Genomic DNA, 20,413 nt, shown 5'->3' with positions numbered 1-20,413 from the left:
GAAATTCCATCAACGCCCTGTTCCAAAAACCCCTCAAATCGCCATTAATTATAGGGGTTTGAGCGGTTGTTTGGGGAACCTGAATTGAATGGTTTCATTCATATTGATTGCCGGACGGAGTCGATTGTTTTGGCACTTAAGTACTAAGCGATTGGCAGTCGAAACATTTCGCGCATCACATTCTTTCGCTTTGCATGATGAGCGTGACTGACGTGATTTGCATCCAGAGAGCCACAATGCATTCTTTCGTGTAGGGGAGTGCAGTCAACAATAGAGCTTAGTGACATTTGAACACACGGAGACTAGCATACGCTCGTCATACACAGTTTATTTATGTTTTCCTCAAAGAAACTTGCACACACTTTCCAGACTCATCAAAGTGCATATGGAAATATTACTCAATTTGAAAAATTTACACCCGGATTCTGGGTGTTTTTCGAGACAGAGTGCATATTTTTTCCTCTAAGGTTCACAACTACATCTTCAATAGGGCATCCATACCATTATGCGTGATAACCACTATAGGAACGGTCAAATTTTTAAGACTTTTTGTTCATTCATAAATATTTAAATAATTTTTCTTCATTGATAATGGAATTTTTCGTAAGTTTTAATAGTGTCCCATTGACCATATCTCCAACGCCAAGTCGTATTTCGTCGACCGTCATAAACCCGCAGGCCAAACCGCGTAAATTGCCGCATAATTTTCAAACGCAACAAAGATCCATTGAAAAATTTGCATCTTTCGACTTGCGGTTGAATGCCCTTCTGGTGCGCGGTCGTCGAATTTCCTTCATAGAGTAATAAGCCGCCTTGCAATCGAAGGGCTTGACTTTGAGACTGGATGGATACTGTCTCGACTCGACCACCGCGGGCCATGGTTTGTTTTAGGGGGGGTCCTTGTCGCCGTTCGATTTACGATTTTTCCTGGCAGGATTCCAGCGTCTGATGACTCGTTGGTTCTACAGAGTACAGCGCACGCCCATTACATTCAACTCTTACGAAAAAAAAACTCTTGCAAGCCAGAGAAAAGGAATGATTCATGATTCATTGACTCGTGCGGTCGACTGTGGATTACTGGGTATAGTTTGTTGTTGTTTCTCGCTCTTTTTTTCGATGGTGGTGAACATAGTTTATGTTTTGGGGTTTTTGTGGTTTACACAGAACGTGGCGCGACGGATGCATTAAATATGCATCATTCTTGGTTGCGGAATTGTGGTGATTCATGTCACGCCCATACTCGAAAATTGTTTGAGCATCACAATTTCGTCACTCTCTAAATGTTGTTTGTCAACATTTGCGGATGTTTCTGTTTCTGTGTTAGACAACATTATCGTCATAATTTGGTAAATTAAATTATGCTATTCTTTACATTTTGCTAAAAATTTCATTCGCTGTTGCAGTTCAGAGAAAATCATGTCTTAATAAACTCAACCTAGCGTCACCTAAATATATGAAGGAAAAGAAGTTCAGAATTTGAATTGCAGTGTGTTATATTCAAAACAGTTACTTCTGTCGCCCAAAAAGTCAGTGTCATAGTCGTTTAGCTGTTGAACATATAATTACCTATTGAATTGGGAAATTTGGAATGCAGACAGAAACAGGAAACAATGCCAATGACATGCTGCCATCCAAATACGTCGGCAGAAGGGCCCTTCAAACACAAAATTTGTAAACTGTATGGAATCGTTAGCACGTTCAATAGATTGAAACCAATGGAACCCTCTTTTTCGATTATTTCTGGATCCAGGCCAAGATAGTAATTAAGACGCAACATTGGAGTAACAGTTTTGGAACAATTCAAACTGCGTATAATATGGGTGCGTGCTCAATTATTCAAGGATTCCGTCCTCTCCAAAGTTAAAATAATATTTATGAATTACAGCATACTCTCCCTCGTAGCACTTGACCTTCGTAGGGAATCCCAGTTTTGGGTCACACAGCAAACACAATCGTCGCCACTATGGGACAGGAACCTACTTTGGTTGGCCAAAACCTCTAATGCTCTGAGAGTGCGTTCTAGAGGTTTTATGTCTTCCGCAAATTATCTTGGCTGAATAAGTACCTGACCAGTGGATTACTACGAAATTGTAGCACAATTATATCAAGATTTGTTACAAATAACACATTTTGTTTCATTTTTGTCAGGAGGATTTTGAGTTTATGTAGAAAATTATAACATACAGTCGACTCTCCACATCTCGATATTCTATATCTCGATATCTCTCCCTATGTCGATGATTTCTTCGGTCCCTTCAGTCTGCATACATTTTCTCTCTACATATCTCAATATCCTCCTTATCTCGATATCTCCATATCTCGATGTGCTCCTGTTGATTTTTTGTTCCAAATTTTTTCTCCGTATGTCTACCATGATGAATCGAAATCCGGACGGCATCAATATCCGGACACTCCAACAATATTTATAAATTAAAGCTAGATTTGAACGCTAATAAATCAAAATTGTCAACGTTTTTTTACTTCTAACATTGTAGATCATTGTACTGTTATTTTAAATTTAGTTACCACTGCCAAATAATCGATAACAATAATAAAAATAAACTAGTTGCTCCTGTTGGACGTCGTTTCATCGCGGTTTATGTAAAGTCGAGTTCCAAATCTATGGACGCACAAGCCAAATCGCGAAAAACTTTTTGTTGAAGAATCATCTAGTGAAACATTTTTTATTGCAGTGTTTGATACATAATGGTTTACAGAAAGCTTCTTTGAATGTTCGATAGCCTCATAGTTGAAGATTATTTTGCAAATTTAAATTTTACAGTGTGTTACTACGGTTGGTAAGTGGCTGAGCATGGCGTACCATTCGTACCTCGCGTACCTGAAGGAATCAAATAGACCCCTCTGTGTGGTCCTTAGCCCAGCAACTCCTAGTAGGGACCCTAGCGGTACTGGCCGGGGTACGAGTAACCTTAGGAAAGATCGGGTAGCCAACTCCGGTGGGAACTCTGGTCGTATGCTGATAAGGAAGGGGGTTTGCTTTTGCTTCTGCAAACCTTGAGCGTCTGTACTTCATGTTAGGAGCGGCTCACAACAGCGTCTGTTCCCCATGTCAGGGGCGGCTGATCATCGTCCGAGTGCCAGAGAAGGACTCTAAGTTAAACTGCGTGCTATGGTCCTCCGAACATTTAGGGGGAATGGTCCTCCAGAAATCTAGGGGGTCAGGCCCGGCAAGCCACCCGTAAAAAAATCAAGTAACGAATAATCAACGAGAGAATACGATCCGGAACAATCGGCAAAGACTACAGCAACGTAAAGGGACTAGCGATTGGAAGCTCGGTTCGTGGAACTGTAAATCTCTTAGCTTCATCGGAAGCACACCCATACTCGCCGACGTGCTGAAGGACCGCGTATTCGGCATGGTAGCGTTGTACACGGGAAAAAATCTGATCCCATTATCATGATTTACGAATCATGAAAATTATAAATTGCTCTTGGGACGAAATCATGGTTCAGACTCATGATTTTTGAAGCTGAGCTACCACTATCATGATTCAGAGCAACCATTTTCATGAGCTCCAAATCATGACCATGAAAAGCGTTACGCACACGGTGCACCTGTCAAAACGTGTTTAGCAAAGCTTGTGCAAAGCATAGTTGGCTGCGCATTCACGGAAAAGTTGCCCTTTTTTTTTAAAAAAAGGTCACTTTTATTGCCGGTTTCCTGCGCCGCTGTTGCTCTACTGTCGTTCCTGCTCTACTATTCCGTTCCTGCTCCGTTAATATCGAGCTATTCCGGCTCTGCAGAACTACCGGTAAGTGAAAAAAATGCATGCAATTCAATACAAATGCTGACAATTTTCCACCGTCTTCTCTGTTTAGCCGTTTCATTCTGTTCCTTTCCTGCCGTGGCTGTTGCCCGTTCCGGCTCCTGTGTACCCGTTCCGGCTCCGCATTGAGGGAAAATTCTTCCGGCTCCGCTCTACTAACTACCGGTAAGTGATACAAAATCATTTTTGCGCCTGTAATCGAAATCCATTTTGACCATTTTCCACCGTCTTCTCTTTTTAGCCGTTTTATTGTCCCAGTGCCACTGTCGCCATTCCCGCCGCGGCTGTTGCCGTCCAATAGGTGCATCCGTTCCGGCTCCGCATTGAGTGACCAGCTCCGCCCTACCAACTACCGGTAAGTGATACAAAATTAATGTATTTTTGCTCCTCTAATCGAAATCAAATATTGACCATTTTTCACCGTCTTCTCTTCCGTAATAAGCTCCCGATTTTGTTGCCGTTCCGGACGTTTCGTTTTCAGCCTTGGCTGGTTCCGCCCAGTAGGTGTTCCCGTTTCGACTTCCCCCACAACTACCGGTAAGTGTTACAAAATGAATCTATTTTTGCATCTGCAATGGAAATCAAATGCTGACCACTTTCCACCGCCTTCTAATTCGTAATTAGCTTCCATTTTCATTGCTGTTTTGGGTGCCCCATTCCCACTCCTACTATCCTGTCCATAATCATATAGTCGACGTAAGCACTACTGTAGTTTTCAACACAATCTCTGTTGTCTAGCAACAAATAATACAAATTTAAATATTTTTATCAGGCAGACATTCAATCTGCCACTCCACACATAATTGTCCCATGTTAGTTTTTGACTCTTTCTTTCTGTCTCGACGTTCCTACTAAAATTTGGCCTGTCTCTTCAACTCAGTGTTCCTTTAGCACTTCATAGTAATTAATTGAAGAGATTTCTTTGCCTGCCATTGCACGAATAATTATTGTACATTGTGTGGCAAGCACAATGATAATCTATGCCCAGGGTGTCGAGAAAAATTCTTCCTCGACCGGATCGGGAATCGAACCCGTCGTCTACGAAATGGCGATCCAAAGCCTTAACCACTACGCTACCTGGAAAACCCAAAGTAACTGCATATCAGCCCCATGATGGAATTGAACTGACCAGGAAGCATCATAAGGATCTGCTTTCGAGGTCATTCTATTTTTCTATAATTTATTATAATATTCTAACTTCATTGTAACTGTAACTTTATTATCGTACATACATTATTGACCCAATTTTGTCAGCTCCTGTTTGGAGAACATGTTTTGCTCTCCTTTAAAATTTAAACATATTTTTCAACTTTTTATCGCTCTATTTTTTAGTTTTCGAAAGCAGTTTGATGATGAACCAAAAAGATTTGGAAAATTTTCATTTGTAAAATGATAAGCATAAAGCATAAAGCATAAAGATTGTCGCAAAATGGAGCTGACAAAATCGGGTCATGATTGGAGTAATGATTGGAGATTTGGTACCTGCAGTTGAGGAATGGCGATTTCTTGTGAATGTGACCAGAATAGGAACAACTATAATGAAACCATCTTTCACATCTACTGAAATCCAGGAACTTAAAGATCTGATCAACATCACATTAACCCAGTATAAACAGTTGTTTAAAAAACACCTTAAGCCAAAAGCTCACTTTTTGACCCATTACCCACTGGCGATCCAATGGACTGGTCCTACCAGGTTTACATCTACCTTCATCCCTGAGATGAAGCACAAGTATTTCAAAAAAATTGCCACAACAACTGCGTCAAGAAAAAACACTGCTCTGACCATTGCAATCAAAGATCAATTCAAAATGGCATACAACGTGATGACCAACAAGATCAATTTTGGACCGTTGAAGCTCATCGAAGGCACAGTTTTTTTCATCAAGCTTGGCTGTATACCGTTTCCATATGAACTAATTTCCGGAGACGAGAACATCATTGTTCAAGTATTACGACATGTTATGTTAGGAAAAACAACAATCAAGGCAGGAAGCGTATTGATTACCAAACCTCAAAGCTACGTCTTCAACGAAGTGCGACATATTATTGAAAGCGATGGCGCCATTACCTTCATTGTCCATATATACCGAAACCATCTGTTCGACGAGCATCTAGATTCGTTTATAGTGGACCCGGAAGATTACGATGTTGGGAAATGTTGCATTGAGGATATAAGTAATCCTCCGTCACATCTTCATAACCTACCCGATGGTCGAAAGGCAATTTCCATTCAAAGCTAATATGTAATGAGAAACATTGAGTAAGTATGGTTTCTTTTGCTTCATTATAAAAATAAGTATTCTGAGTCTAATATCCTTGTTATTCTTTGGCGAGTAGAAGTTTACACGGAATGAAAGTTGTACTTCCAGAGAAAAACAGATGTATTGTTTGAACAATATCTATATATATATATAAATGAATTTCTGTCTCTGTCTGTCTGTCTGTCTGTCTGACCGCTATAGACTCGGAAACTACTGGACCGATCGGCGTGAAAATTTGCATACAGGGGTTTTTGGGGACGGGGAAGGTTTTAAAGGTAGTTTGGAGCCCCTCCTCCCTCTGGAAAGGGGAAAAATAATGTGTAAAAGTGAAAAAAATATTATTTTTCTTTTTCTTTGCAGGTATTCTTCTAAATGAATCACTTGATTGATTCTAAATGTTTCTATATTTACCTTTGGACAAGCTGAGGACCACTCAAAGAGAATTAGTCCGTTTGTTGTATAAAGATAATGATTAAGTGTAATATAATTTTACTTGGGTCTCCAGTTAGCCTAGTGGTTAAGGCTTTGGATCGCCAATCCGGTCCGGTCGGGAAATTTTCTCGACTCCCTGGGCATAGAGTATTATTGTGCTTGCCACACAATGTACAAATCATGCAAAGGCAGGCAAATAAAGCCGATCAATTGATAACTGTTAAAGTGCTCTACTACTGTAAAAGTACTCTCTACACAAGTTGAAGAGGCAGGCCAAGTTCCAGTAAGGAACGTCGAGCCAGTAAGAAGAAGAAGAATATAATTTTACTTGCTTCAAATAAAACTATACCTTGTATTCATAGTGACAGAAGCCCTAATAAATGTAGTTAATATCAGCACAGAAAATCATGATTATCGACCATCTGCATATTCTGGATGTTACACATTCTTCTTCTTCTTCTTCTTTCTGTCTCAAACGTCCCCACTGGAACTTCGCCTGCCTCTTCAACTTAGTGTTCATGAGAACACAATTATATCAATTGTACCACATAATTTATAGCTGCACTTCATAACAAAGTTGTCTTTGAGTATAGTTTTATGCTTTATTATTTAATTTCGTATTTACTTTTTCTTTTTTTATACAGAACGCAGGTGATATAGAAGGGAGGATCGAGCGGCGACTGAACCATCTCCGCGAAAAATTTGGGGAATCATCGCTACAACCTCAAATTGTCGCAGTGGGCACGAGCAACTCAACAAAAGCAACGATGGTTATTTTTGGCGGCGCGGAGTATATCGCAGATAATATTGTGCATGCTGTATGCATTTGTATGCATATCACTTATGTGCTAAATTTGCGATATACTCCGGACTGCAAACCGCTGTGGCTCTTTGTTCAGTCATACCTGTTCAAAATCCCGGCGTCCATTATTGAGCTCCCGAAGAGCACACGTGATTTGCTAAAAGGTATAGATAATTAAACTGGAAGATCGTTTTTTTTTTTCTTAAAATAATCTTTTTTCAAGTGAAAAGAATAGAATAAATGAATTAAACTCAAAACCCCAAAATATGTTTTAAATAAATATTGTACTCACAAATAGCTTAAGGTGAAGGTGCAGTGCGTTTACTTTCAAAACTATGCATTTTGCCTCGCGTTTTCTCGAGCACAAATCTGAAAATCTGCCTCAATCTGAAAATGTACCACAATGTTTACTGCGAGTGAGCGAGCAACGAGTTATATTTTCAGCTTCATAGACCTGCTGGATGATCAGATTTATGATCATGGGAATTAGAGCAGAATGAGAGGCGGCCATTGTGATAGCCATTTTTAGATTTCACAAACCATGTCCTTAATCAGACCGTCACACAGTAGTTTAGTCTGCAAAAAATGACAGACAAAACCTCTAGCTCAGTGCTTCCCAAACTGTGCGCCGCGGCGCCCTGGGGCGCCTTAAATCTTTTTCAGGGGCGCCGTGGGCCGATTAAAAGTAAGGCCTGGCAAACCTTCTCAACTTATCTTATAATTGTATTACATTGATCGAAAGCATCAGACGAAAGTTGAATACGAAAATCGAACAAAGAAGACAATTAAGCTGCTCGCCACAGAAGTTGAATGCAACTTTTTGGGAGTGAAAACATTAAGATAGCTTTGAGATATCGCTCACCAGTTCAAAAAAAAAAAAATAATATCTATGTTCAAAGTTTTTCAAATTCCAAATACAACTGCGCATAAATTGAGAGGCATTCAATTTATTTATCTTGAGTCTTTGATTTATGTATAGCAGTAATTATTACAGTAGTTAAAGTCGTATTGAAATCAGTCATAGTAACCATGTCAAAAAAATACAACTGCGATTGCTACTCACATCAGATCCAGTGATCTCACTGACAAATCGTCGAATCGCACAGAAGCATTCGGAATTGCACGAAGAAGCGCAAGAATTATTGAAAAAGTTTTGAAAATTATGCTTTTTAAAAAATATAGTACACTCTACAAAATCTAAACAGGTGTTGATTATTTCATGCTGAATCGCAGCGGCCATGACTTTTGTGTGTTTTATAGAAAAGATGACTGTGTTTTAATTGCAAATCACCCGTCATTGAAAATAGTTTTAAAAATATATAAAAACATAAAATATTTACCAAATTTCACTCAAATACTTTTTAAGGGGTGTAGAGCCACGGTGTGACAGGTAGGTTCATTTTCAAGTGCATCTTTGCGAGTTAATTGGCCTGTAATACGGCATGATTTTAAATTAATATCTCCTACAATAAGAAAACCAGAAGAAACCCAACTGTGGTATATTCACCAAAGTTGTAGAATATAATAGTACCAAAAACTTTGTAGAACATAGTAGGCTGCTAAAATTTGTAAATAAATTACTTATGAGTGAAAAAATGATTTTCTTCATTTTTTTATATAAAAAGTCAATAATCTCAGAAAGTATAAGAGATAGAGAAAAAGTTTGTTCTACAAAGATTTTTGTATTAAAATATGCTACAACTTTGCTGAATATACCAACTTGCTATCTATTAACATTAAAAAGTTGGCGTATAGGACACTATTGCGATTAGTGCAGAAAAAAATCCCTTTCGTACGAATTGTAGTACAACTATTTTCGAGACACTTTTGGGAAGCAACCTATACTCTAAAACCACAAAATGACGTCGAAAAGTTCATGTCCGCGTAAACTTGCTATCTGGACCACTGTGCATTGTGTTGTTAAAAGCTCCACTATGATTTTTTCATCTTGCTTGCTTGCTCTTCCTCTGTTTACCTGTGTTATACTACACATTTTCATAGAAACGGAAGAACTTATGTTATTAACTGTTTAAGAGAATTGCAGTTCTAGGCTGGCTCATTTCTGCGATCATATGTCAAAAAGTAAACTAACCTGGAAAATGCCATAATTTTTATTCTCCTTATCAAAATTAAAGTCGCTTAGTTATATCGAGAAGGGGGTTGCACAACACTGGGAGAAACAATTTAACTTTTCTTATTTCTTATTCTGATGCAAAAATGTTAACCATGTTAAAATCTTTCGCAAATGTAAAGACATTTTTATAGCCTCGAATTGAAAGGAATCCTTTGACGATTTTTTTTAAATCCTGCTTCGATCAAAATTTGTCGTTTTTTCTATTTTTATGCTTTTACAATACAAGCGGCGCAAATTTAGCTAGAATTTAAAGTTCACTACAGGATCCAGAAACACCAGAAACTGTGATAGTTCAAAATATAATTTAATATTTTTTTCAGATTCCTATTTTTGTAAAAAAAATGTGCAATTGTTTTTCATATCTATAATTTTATTGAATTATCAAAGAACGTACTTTTTGCAAAAGTAGATTTTGTTCTAGCATGAAAAGTCTGGCAGAAACTTTGTCGAAAATATTCATATTTTTGTATAAAATGATAATAGTGCGCCGCGCTTCTGATAAAAAATGTCAAAGGGCGCCGTGATTACAAAAAGTTTGGGAACCCCTGATATGGATTAGCTAGACTCTAGCTAATCCATATGTAGTTACTAATAGCTGATATTACCAGTTAGGAATACTACAAGCAACTTCTAAAGGTACTAAAATGACAGGTAACTTCTTAAATTTAGTACCATACACTTCTAGTCAAAAGTTTGGGGTCACCCCTTGAAAAACATGTAAAAGTTTTATGGTCATATCTCTGCGAATTTACATCCGATTTCAAATCTTTTAAGCTCATTTGAAAGATAAGGAATGAAACTAATTTTGTAAAAAGTTGGCAGGCAATATTTTTTTACATTTAATATATGAAAAATTGACACAAAAGTCATTTTGGTCATCTACCAAAAGTGTTGGGTCACCCCTTAGTATGAAGCAGTCCATAAAAGTTTGAGTTCATTTTCGTAAGACTTATAATGAGTACTATTCATTATCCTTCACCAGCAGTGTAGAAATATAATTTAGAAAAAAAAAAATGATAGAGATATGAACGAAAAATTGTTACATTTTTTATGAAAGAGACTCAAAACTTAAGGATTGCAACATACTAAGGGGTGACCCAAAAATTTTATCAATGACATCAGTTGATATTTTTTGGAATACCTTTTTTCCTAGATTTTTCCGCCATGATCTCTTAAAAGTGGCTGAGAGGGTATAGAACTAGGCTTCTATTACAACCTTCATCTCAAAATTTGGTAGGCGCAATTGAAAATATCAAAATTTTGGGTCATTTTTCCATACACTATATGGTCGATGTCCAGTCAGACCGGACCATGTATTTTTCAATGATTTTAGAAAAATGTCCTTCAGGCACTTGGGATATCACATCAAACGCTTTATTTTCTGAAATACCATAGTTCTTTTATGTAATAAAACATCTCTAACAAAATAGCATCGAAAAGTTCAGAGTTGTCAAAATTGTTGGCTTGTCTACACCTGTCCAAAATATCGCCTAGTTCACTCTGACTTAACACCGACCATATGTAAAAATTATTATCTGCAAACTATGTACAAAGTTTAATTCTTTATCTTTCAGATGAGCCTAAAGGATTTGAAATCGGATGAAAATTCGCAGAGATATCACTATAAAACTTATATATGTCTTTCAGGGGGTGACCCCAAACTTTTGACCGGGAGTGTATGTAGGTACTCTATGTGTAGTAGCATTTACCAAAGAACAAACCTTCATCATTTCAATAAACAAGAAAATAATACAATATTATCTACAAATCACCAAACATGAAAAGTCAACTTTACGCACAATAATAGTTAAAATATTATTCTGTCTTTCACACTACAGTAGTTCTTTACAATAAATGAAAGTATCAACGCAATTTTGTCGTTACATCCTCCTCAGAGTCATTAGCAATGCGCACCAAAAATCTTGATTCTAAATTTCAAAAACGTGATTTGGTTTTATGGTGCCAACAAATTCAACCAGAATCATAAATGATGCGCACCCAAAATCATGATTCCAAATCCCAGTATCATGATTTCACTTTATGGTCCGAAAATATAATGATAATCATAAACGATGCGCACCAGAAATCATGATTTGGGATCCCAATGGCATGATTTAGCTGCATGATCCTGTAAAAAACGACCGGAATCATAAACCATGCGCACCTGTAATCATGATTCTAAAGCCTAAATATATGATTTAGCTTTATGGCGCTTGCAAACCCGACCAGAATCATAAAGATGGGCACCGGAAATTATGATTCCAAATCCCAACATCATGATTTAGCTTTATGATTCTGCCAAAAGTATAACGCACTGACTGCGTTACGGGTGCACCGAATCATGATATCATGCTATCGAATCATGGTGTATTTTCATAAACTGAAAATACCCTAGGCTCCAGAAATCATGAGTCTTTTTTTATGATTTTGGGATCCGATTTTTACCCGTGTAGGAAGTGTGTTGGAAGTGATCAATGGTGCGAACATTTAGAGGTAACCATACCAACTACCAAAGCTGCGGCAACGCACACGAGCTGGGAACGGCTTTTATAGTGATGGGTGATATGCAGAGGCGCGTGAGGCTCAAAGGCCGGTTCTTCAACTTCAGCATAATAAACGTGCACAGCCCTCACTCAGAAACCACTGATGAAAGACGCTTTTCATGCGCAGCTCGAACGCGAGTACGACAGCTGCCCAAACCATGACGTCAAAATCATCATAGGAGATCTAAACGCTCAGGTTGACTAGGAGGAGGAATTCAGACCGACTATTGCAAAGTTCAGCTCCCACCGGATGACAAACGAAACGGCTTACGTCTAATTGATTTCGCCGCCTCCCAGAATAAGGCCATTCGTAGCACCTGTTTCCAGCACAGCCTCCCATGAGATGAAGCCCCTCTTGAGGACTGCTGGAGACCAGTGAAAGCAGCCATCAACGATGCAGCTGAGAGCAACGTCGGGTATGTGGGAGGGAGCCGACGGAACGATTGGTTCGACGAAGAATGTAGGCAGATTCTGGAGGAGAAGAATGCAGTGCGGGCGGTCATGCTGCTGCAAGGGACCCGGCAGAACGTGAAACGTTATAAACGGAAACGGCAACAGCAGACCCACTTCTTTCGGGAGAAAAAACGTCGCCTGGAGGAAACGGAGTGCGAGGAGATGGAACAGCTGTGCCGGGTCACGAAACGCGTAAGTTCTATCAGAAGCTCAACGCATCCCGCAACGGCTTCGTGCCGCGAGCCGAGTTGTGTAGGGATAAGGATTAGGTCATTTAGACGGACGAGCGTGAGTTGATCGAAAGGTGGAAGCAGCATTCCGACGAACACCTGAATGGCGCTGAGAGCATAGGCAATGAAGGACGGGACAAACGGAGCAAATGCATTCGTCAGTACTGCAGGCGATGGAAACCAAACAGCTCCCATTTTGAGAGAGGTTAAGCATGCCATTCACCAGCTCAAGAACAATGAAGCTGCTGGTAAGGATGGTATCGGAGCTGAATTCATAAAGCATAAAGCTGACAATAACGTTAGTCGTGAAATACGGAGACACATTTTCATTGGAAGTCGGGCCTACTATGACCTCCACAAGAAGCTACGGTCAAAATAGATTCATACCCGCACTAAATGTACCATGTATAAAACGCTCACAAGGCCGGTAGTCCTCTACTGGCATGAAACGTGGACGATGCTCGAGGAGGACCTGCAAGCACTTGGAGTCTTCGAACGTCGGGTGCATAGGACGATCTTCGGCGGTGTGCAGGAAAAGGTGTCTGGCAGCGAATGATGACCACGAGCTCGCCCAACCCTACGGCCAACCAAGTATCCAGAAGGTGGCCAAAGCTGAAAGGATACGATGGGCAGGGCATATTGCAAGAATGCCGGACAGCAACCCTGCAAAGATGGTGTTCGCTTCGAATCCGGTTGGTACAAGAAGGCGTGGAGCGCAGCGAGCTAGGTGGGTGGATCAAATGCGTATCGATTTGGCGAGCGTGGGGCAGAACCGAGGATGGAGAGATGCGGCCACGAACCGAGTATTGTGGCGTGAAATTGTTGATTCAGTGTTATCTGTCTAGATGTTGACTAAATAAATGAAATGAATGAGTGTGTTAACAGACTGTCCGATATTGTTTGAGTCTATTGGAGGACAAAATCATTAGGGATCAATCAAAATAAATAACGCCCACCTCGTTTAAGTGTCTCTCTAATAGCGCGGTGAGTTCAATCAATGATTTGTTTTATTCACACATTTCAATTTATTTAAATTTATTCAAATTGCGGAAGCGAAATCTTAACTCATCAGCCAAAAGTTAAGTGTTTTCGAAGCCTGATAACGCTGAAGAACCATACAGAACGCTTCATTTTGTATGCTCTTTAACGAGTTATCCCGACCAGACGGAAGAAACGAGATTATAACAGAATGTGTTCCCCTGATATGATTTTTTTATATCACCAGTTGTTATAAAATATGTACCGTTAGTAGTTCAAATAACAAAAATTCTAACAAAATTTGCACCAAATTAAACTACAATTTAACAAACCCTGTTACAATTATATCAAAATTATTACAAAATGTGTTGCAACATTTTATCAACTTCTGTTATTTTTGACTGCTGCTGATAGGGATGTGTTATAATCTTGTTATGTGGTTCTGGTCGAGATACTTCACTAAGGCCCCAAGTGTCCTTAACCCGTATAGGCCTGAGTGAAAGCAAAAATACTGAAACCCTCACCGCTCAGCGAATTCTTAACGGATTCAAATGATTTTTTGTCAGTTCATTGGCCCACATATATAGTTTCTGGAAGTGGCCAGAGGAACTCGGAAATATTCCTGTGGCCGGAGTTATTCCGGTGGATCACTGGGTCAAGTCGGGTAAAAAAGGGCTATTTTTTGGGACATGCCAAGTTACCTTTATTTATTTTCAATGACATTCATTTTAATTTGCATAAATCATTAAGATCTGATGTTGAACATTATAAATGAAGAGTTTTGCAACGTTTGAAATATACCAGATGTGGCCATTCGGACGTAATGCCCGGAAGAACCGACTGTAGATTTGTTGGATACTGAAACGGTTCAAATGTCGAAAAGTAGAAATCAAACATAATTGTGCACTAAAATGCGTTCCCATAAGTTTAGCACAGTTGTTCAGATACAAATTGGCCACTTTATCATAAGTTTGAGGCGTCCCGGGACCCGAAAATGGTCATTTGTAGAATAAATCATATGCAAAACTCATAGTTATCTAATTCAATCGTTTCTCAAAAGGTTTACACTGATGCAATTTTCATAAAATTCCGTCATGCAGTGGCTTTATTATAGCCGATTCCGGAAATTATCTGTGACTTGAAATTTGCCTACTTTCAGGGGCACAAACGCACAGTACCCTTCTCACCCGACCTGACCCAGTGATCCACCGGAATAACTCCGGCCACAAGTATATTTCCACATTCCTCTGTCCACTTCTAGAAACTAGAAATGTGTACTGACAAAATATCATTTGAATCCCTTAAAAATTCGCTGAGTGGTGAGGGTTTTAGAATTTTTGCTTCCACTCAGGCCTTTACGGGTTAATATGAATGAAAACGGTACAAATGTATGGATTATGAAGCAAAAGTGGGATAGCCTCCGGAATAAGAAACATGAAAATAACACACTTTTTTATTATTCAAGGTTTTAAGGATAATGGAATCAAAAACTTCTTCATAGGTTCAAATATTTAGTGTTTTGAAAGATTGATGACGCCTGAGTTTAATATATAACTATTTATTGTATATGCTTTATGATGAATCTTTTGTAGAGGATCCGCAATTTATGATGTGCGTTTTATTTATTTTAATGAAAAATAACTGTTGATCAAGATTAGTTTAAACTGATCAGAATATCTTCTGTTGGTAGCATTATCTTATAACAATGTAGATACAATTCAATTGTTTGAAAAGACAAAAAAAATCTACATCAGGCTTAGCTCATCAAGACCAAAATTTAGTTATAAAATCTGATTTATATAATCGAAGATAAAACAAAATGATACTAAAATTTCAAAACATTCAGTTTGAAAATAAAATATCTTCAGAAGAGGGCGATCACACTTTTTTTCCAAGATTTTGAAGTTGAAAGTAGTTCATAAACGATAATAAACGGATTTTTGAACAATGTTTCTTTAAATTTCAAATAGAAACATACATTGGTGTCCTCGGAACATTAGTTCGAAACATTTTAATGAACAACTCTGCAGAAGAAAGTGGTTTGCCAAGACTCCCAAGAGACGATCAAAAGATTAAATTGATCTAGATAAGTTGTAAGTAATTTAAACCAAATTCAATACCGTCAAAATAAAGCTCTTATTTACCTAAGACAATTTGCCGATGACATCGGCCCAGATAGCCGTAGCGGTAAGCGCGCAGCTATTCAGCATGACCATGCTGAGGGTCGTGGGTTCAAATCCCGCTGGTCGAGGATCTTTCCGGGTTGAAAATTTTCTCGACTTCCCACGGCATAGAGTATCTTCGTACCTGCCTCACGATATACACATGCAAAAATGGTCAATTGGCATAGAAAGCTCTCAGTTAATAACCGTGGAAGTGCTTATAAGAACACTAAGCTGATAAGCAGGCTTCGTCCCAGTTGGGACGTAACGCCATTCTTTTTGTCCTTAGGGTCCTAGAATATTTAATCAAATCTTATTTTCACACGGTAAGGCATATTCATCTGGTCGTCAAAATGCTAAGACACGGGGATTGTTCCTATCTGACATTTCGTAAGGGACATGAAAAACAAAAGATACCCCTCAATTTGAGTTTCAACCAAGGGGTGTGACAAAGTCTCAAAAACCGGAATAAAATGTTTTTTGGACTTAAACCAACGAAAACATTTAAGAATTGGGTAAACATGTGTTTCTGGCGTAAACTTAAGCGCTTGGTACTAAAAATGGAACTGGGACCCTATTCGCTTGGATTGAAGCATCGCTAAGCTTGACCCAATTCAAATACACATGAATCATATATCGACAGTAAACTTGATGTGAACATTTCTTTACAAACAAAACAATGCATTTGAAATTTTAACAAATTCCATTTTTGAAGCAAGGGGCATTGGAATGCCAAAATGTGAAGTAAAATTCGAATCCGTGATTATAGACGATGATCTTAAAGCTCTTGATCCGTCTTAAAACCGTGAGAAGAAGGCAATTTCAACGCACTCACGATCCTGCTATAATGCTCATAATGGCAGGTTCTGCAAAAAGAAATTTAAAAACGTCTTACTCGAATAAGAAACGAAAATTTTGAAAATAAAATTGCTCTAACCGTTTTGGAAATTTTGAAAAAAAAAACTCAGAAACCTATTCCGAAATTGAAAGAGGGAAACAAATTATTACTAAACAATTGTGGAAAAGCTCTAAAACTTGCTATGCAGTTTGAAAGCACGCACAATTTTAAGCATTCGACAGTCTTTGGCATGGAGGATTGATGGTAAAATTTAAAAAACTTTAATTTTTTAACATACATTGTTATAATAATCCAAAGTTATCTGTCCAATCGTATACTTCAGGTTAATTAACAGAACTCCAAGTTTGAAAGACTACATGTGAGCTGGTGTTCCTCATGGCAGCATCTTGGGGCCAATATTATGGAATATTTTCACATCAGACTTACCTGAGTTACCTCAGGGATGTCATAAATCTTTGTTTGCGGATGACATAGGCCTCTCCGCCAAACTATGAAGCCTGCTTGTCATCTGTAGTAGATTGTAAAAAGTTTCTTTCTTCATACTCGCAAAAATGAAAGATTTCTCCTAATTTTTCCACAACTCAACTTGTAATATTTCAACGTAAACCAAAGGCTCTTTATTTGAAACCTTCAAGTAGACAAAGGGGCCTTCCTTAGCCGAGTGGTTAGAGTCCGCGGCTACAAAGCAAAGCCATGCTGAAGGTGTCTGGGTTCGAATCCCGGTCGATCCAGGATCTTTTCGTAATGGATACTTCCTTGACTTCCCTGGGCATAGAGGTAAAATCGTATCTGCCACACGATGTACGAATGCGAAAATGGCAACTTTGGCAAAGAAAAAGCTCTCAGTTAAAATCACATGGAGGGTATTCAAGCCAAATGTAACAAATATATAAAATGTCTGTTCATCCACGTATTAATTTAGTTATAATAAAAAAAAAAATTAAATAAAAATAAAAATAAAGCGTGAACCAAGTGTTAAAAATCACAGCAGAATGAATGAGAGGCATATAGAAAACAATCATTGATGCCTAAACTTTGGTAATTCGATGTCTATTTTTATTTCTGAATGTACACATCTCCAGACTGCTAGTGGTTTTGACCAGCCAAAATACGTTTCTGCCCCATAGTGCGTCGTCGCCTTCGATCGCTCAATATTTATACACTTTAGCAAAACATTGTCGTAGTTTCAGTACGTTTAGACTTTAGGGGAGGTCTGGAGGTGGAGTAAATATTTGAACAGGCGTTTTGCAGAAATTTACACAGCTTCCGTCATCGTCATCGTCGTTGCACAGTCAGTATTATGTTTAGGTCTAGCTTGAATAGAAACGTGTTCGATTGGCCAGGCCCCGTAGCTAGTAATAATCATGGCAAGTTTACACCGATAGAGCAAATAAAAGTCGTTTTGTTTAGACAATCTTAGATGATTTACAGTCGCGTTGCTTCTGGGTTGGGTTCACCTAAAGGTTGGAGTGTTTGGTGGCGGTTACGGAATAATTTAATTTGGCAGTACGTTTCATTGCTGTTTATGATTGATGTCATCGTGAGTCACGCTCGAGAATGATATCAGATTTCGCTTATGGATGTGATTTTGTTTTCTAAATATTATTCATATGATATAATAGCAGTTTGGTAACATAGTCTCAATATCAGTATTTTTTTGCTTTTTATACTTAAATTGCTAAATATTTAAAATTTGTTTGATCCTTTGACCTTGACGCTTGCTCCTGTGGGCGCGGGTGATGAGGGCAGGATCAAACATGTCGCGCGTCGTTCGCTTAGAGAAATGAAAAAGCGCCGCGGATCGTTAGTAGTTTTTGATCTATTGATCGCGTCGCTTGCTCTTGCGTGGGCGAGTGACGAACACTTGTTCGACGTACAATGCGATTATCGAATTATTTTGCGAATCCGGTTAGGCGTGATTATATCATGGATCGCATCACCAAACATTGGTGGCTCCCAGATCTCTACCTTATCCCATTAACCCAATATCCTTTCCATGACAACCGTGGAGATGCAGAGGTGATCTCGGTCTCTAGTCACACTAGAATTCCTTCTCTTCCCCGATGACCGTAAGGACGTGGCCGGCGCCGTTATTGACTTTTAAATTTGAGCTCTCGATTTGTGCACATTGAAGAATGGTAAGCTAATTCCAAGCCCCATTCATTAATTCCCTGTGCAACTTCGATTGTTCTGGTCAATCACGGAGTAGCAACTACGAATTGTACGGTCATCTATGCTTATGCTTTGCTTATGCTTATGCTTAAATTGCTGAATATTTAAAATAATGTTTTACAACCTTGTAGACATATCTAAAATACGTATTTTTGCTGAATACACTTACTGTGCTAGAGTGTCCATTTCTCGGCCATTTTGATCGTCCCGGGATTCGGGATAAACATCTAGGCTTGCACCGGGAAATCCCGGGATCCCGGGATTTCTTAAACTTTCAATAAAACTATTATTAAGCTTGAAATGGAAGTATAAATTCAACAATACAATGGTTCTCGAGGAAATACAATGATAATGTAACTTTCTAATATAATATGTTAATTATAGCAAATCACATTTCATATATGACTTTCTTATTCTGATGAAGTAACTTAACAAAATTCAAAACTTAACTTGACTAATTACGAGTTTTATTGGGATTTTTCAAAATTTTGATTGGAAGTATGGTAAAACATTAAGTCATAATATGAAAGCAATTTAGACATTTGAAAAGTCATCCAACTTTAGAACGAAAGAAAGGATTTAAGATTCTTGAAGGTATTGTGGAATCTCATGCTAATAATTAATTACTGAAAATTTTTGACTGAAGTTTAGGTGTACAGTCAAATTTTGTTCGTTACACTATCTTTAGGTGACCTTCGTTTTAATTGGACTTCCATTAGGCGATAACGAAGAAAAACCTCACTTTTTTACATAATCACGATTTATCAATTCTGATAGCTCTGAATTTCTATTGTATTCGAATTTTTGACATCTGAGAACTTGACCCGATTAGTGAATGTTTTTCACTAGATGGGCAATCGTTTTAGTGCAACGAACGAAAGTGGCACACGAAACACCCAGCAGCCCAATGATGAATTTTTCGTTCGGCGAAAAGTTTTCACTGACTGGAGCGGGAAACGAACCCACACTTCGTGGCACAATACGCCCAGACGCCGCTAACCGCAAGGCCACGAAGCCCACATATGTGTTTCTCACTTGTTAAGTTGGTCTTTTTATAAAAATAGTAACTCGTTTATTCTCTTTTTCATAATGCTTTTCTATTTGATCATATAAGGCTTGATAGTAAGGATAAATGTCATTGTTTTTCGTTGAAATTTAGTGGTTTTCATCAAATTCTACGTACATTTCGGGAAACCTGGGATTCCCGGGATGACACAACTAATATCCCGGGAAACGGAAAATCCCGGAAATTGTCAAATCCCGGGATTTTTTGTCCCGGGATGGACACTCTACTGTGTACGACTAAGTTGACCTTCTTCTATATTACTTTTCAATGGTCTTTTTTCCTTTTTTTTTTGAATTTATGGAATAATCTGTGTTGGAATTCTTGGAGACATTCCGGAGAAAATTATTGGAAAAATCGTAGAGCATTCTCTGAGGCAACTCATCGATTTTTAGAGGAAATCGAAAATGTTGGCTGTGGATGATAACTAGGCGCTCATAATGTACAAAAGATGATATTTGTTACAGAGAGCCCTCGTTCTCTCTCACTGCTTATTGAGAGATAACCCTGATAACAAATAAACTCTATAGCCA

At 38.5% G+C, this 20,413-nt stretch overlaps 1 protein-coding gene and 1 long non-coding RNA gene across 13 annotated transcripts in view; one reads left to right on the top strand and one right to left on the bottom strand.

Annotated features, from left to right (window-relative positions):
* LOC5564333 (igLON family member 5) overlaps nucleotides 1-20,413 on the bottom strand; it is a 360,449-nt gene that overhangs the window by 132,407 nt on the left and 207,629 nt on the right. The gene's annotated exons all lie outside the window — the stretch shown is intronic.
* On the top strand, nucleotides 3,452-7,263 carry LOC5564336. The gene is made up of 5 exons (XR_002502105.1): nucleotides 3,452-3,773; nucleotides 3,841-3,953; nucleotides 4,030-4,143; nucleotides 4,231-4,325; nucleotides 7,129-7,263. It is a non-coding gene; the product is annotated as an uncharacterized LOC5564336 (long non-coding RNA).

The sequence above is a fragment of the Aedes aegypti genome, chromosome 3 (assembly GCF_002204515.2).
Source record: "Aedes aegypti strain LVP_AGWG chromosome 3, AaegL5.0 Primary Assembly, whole genome shotgun sequence".
Taxonomy (NCBI): Eukaryota; Metazoa; Arthropoda; class Insecta; order Diptera; family Culicidae; genus Aedes; species Aedes aegypti.
Note: the sequence above shows the minus strand (reverse complement) of the source record. Positions and strands in the feature narration are given on the sequence as shown.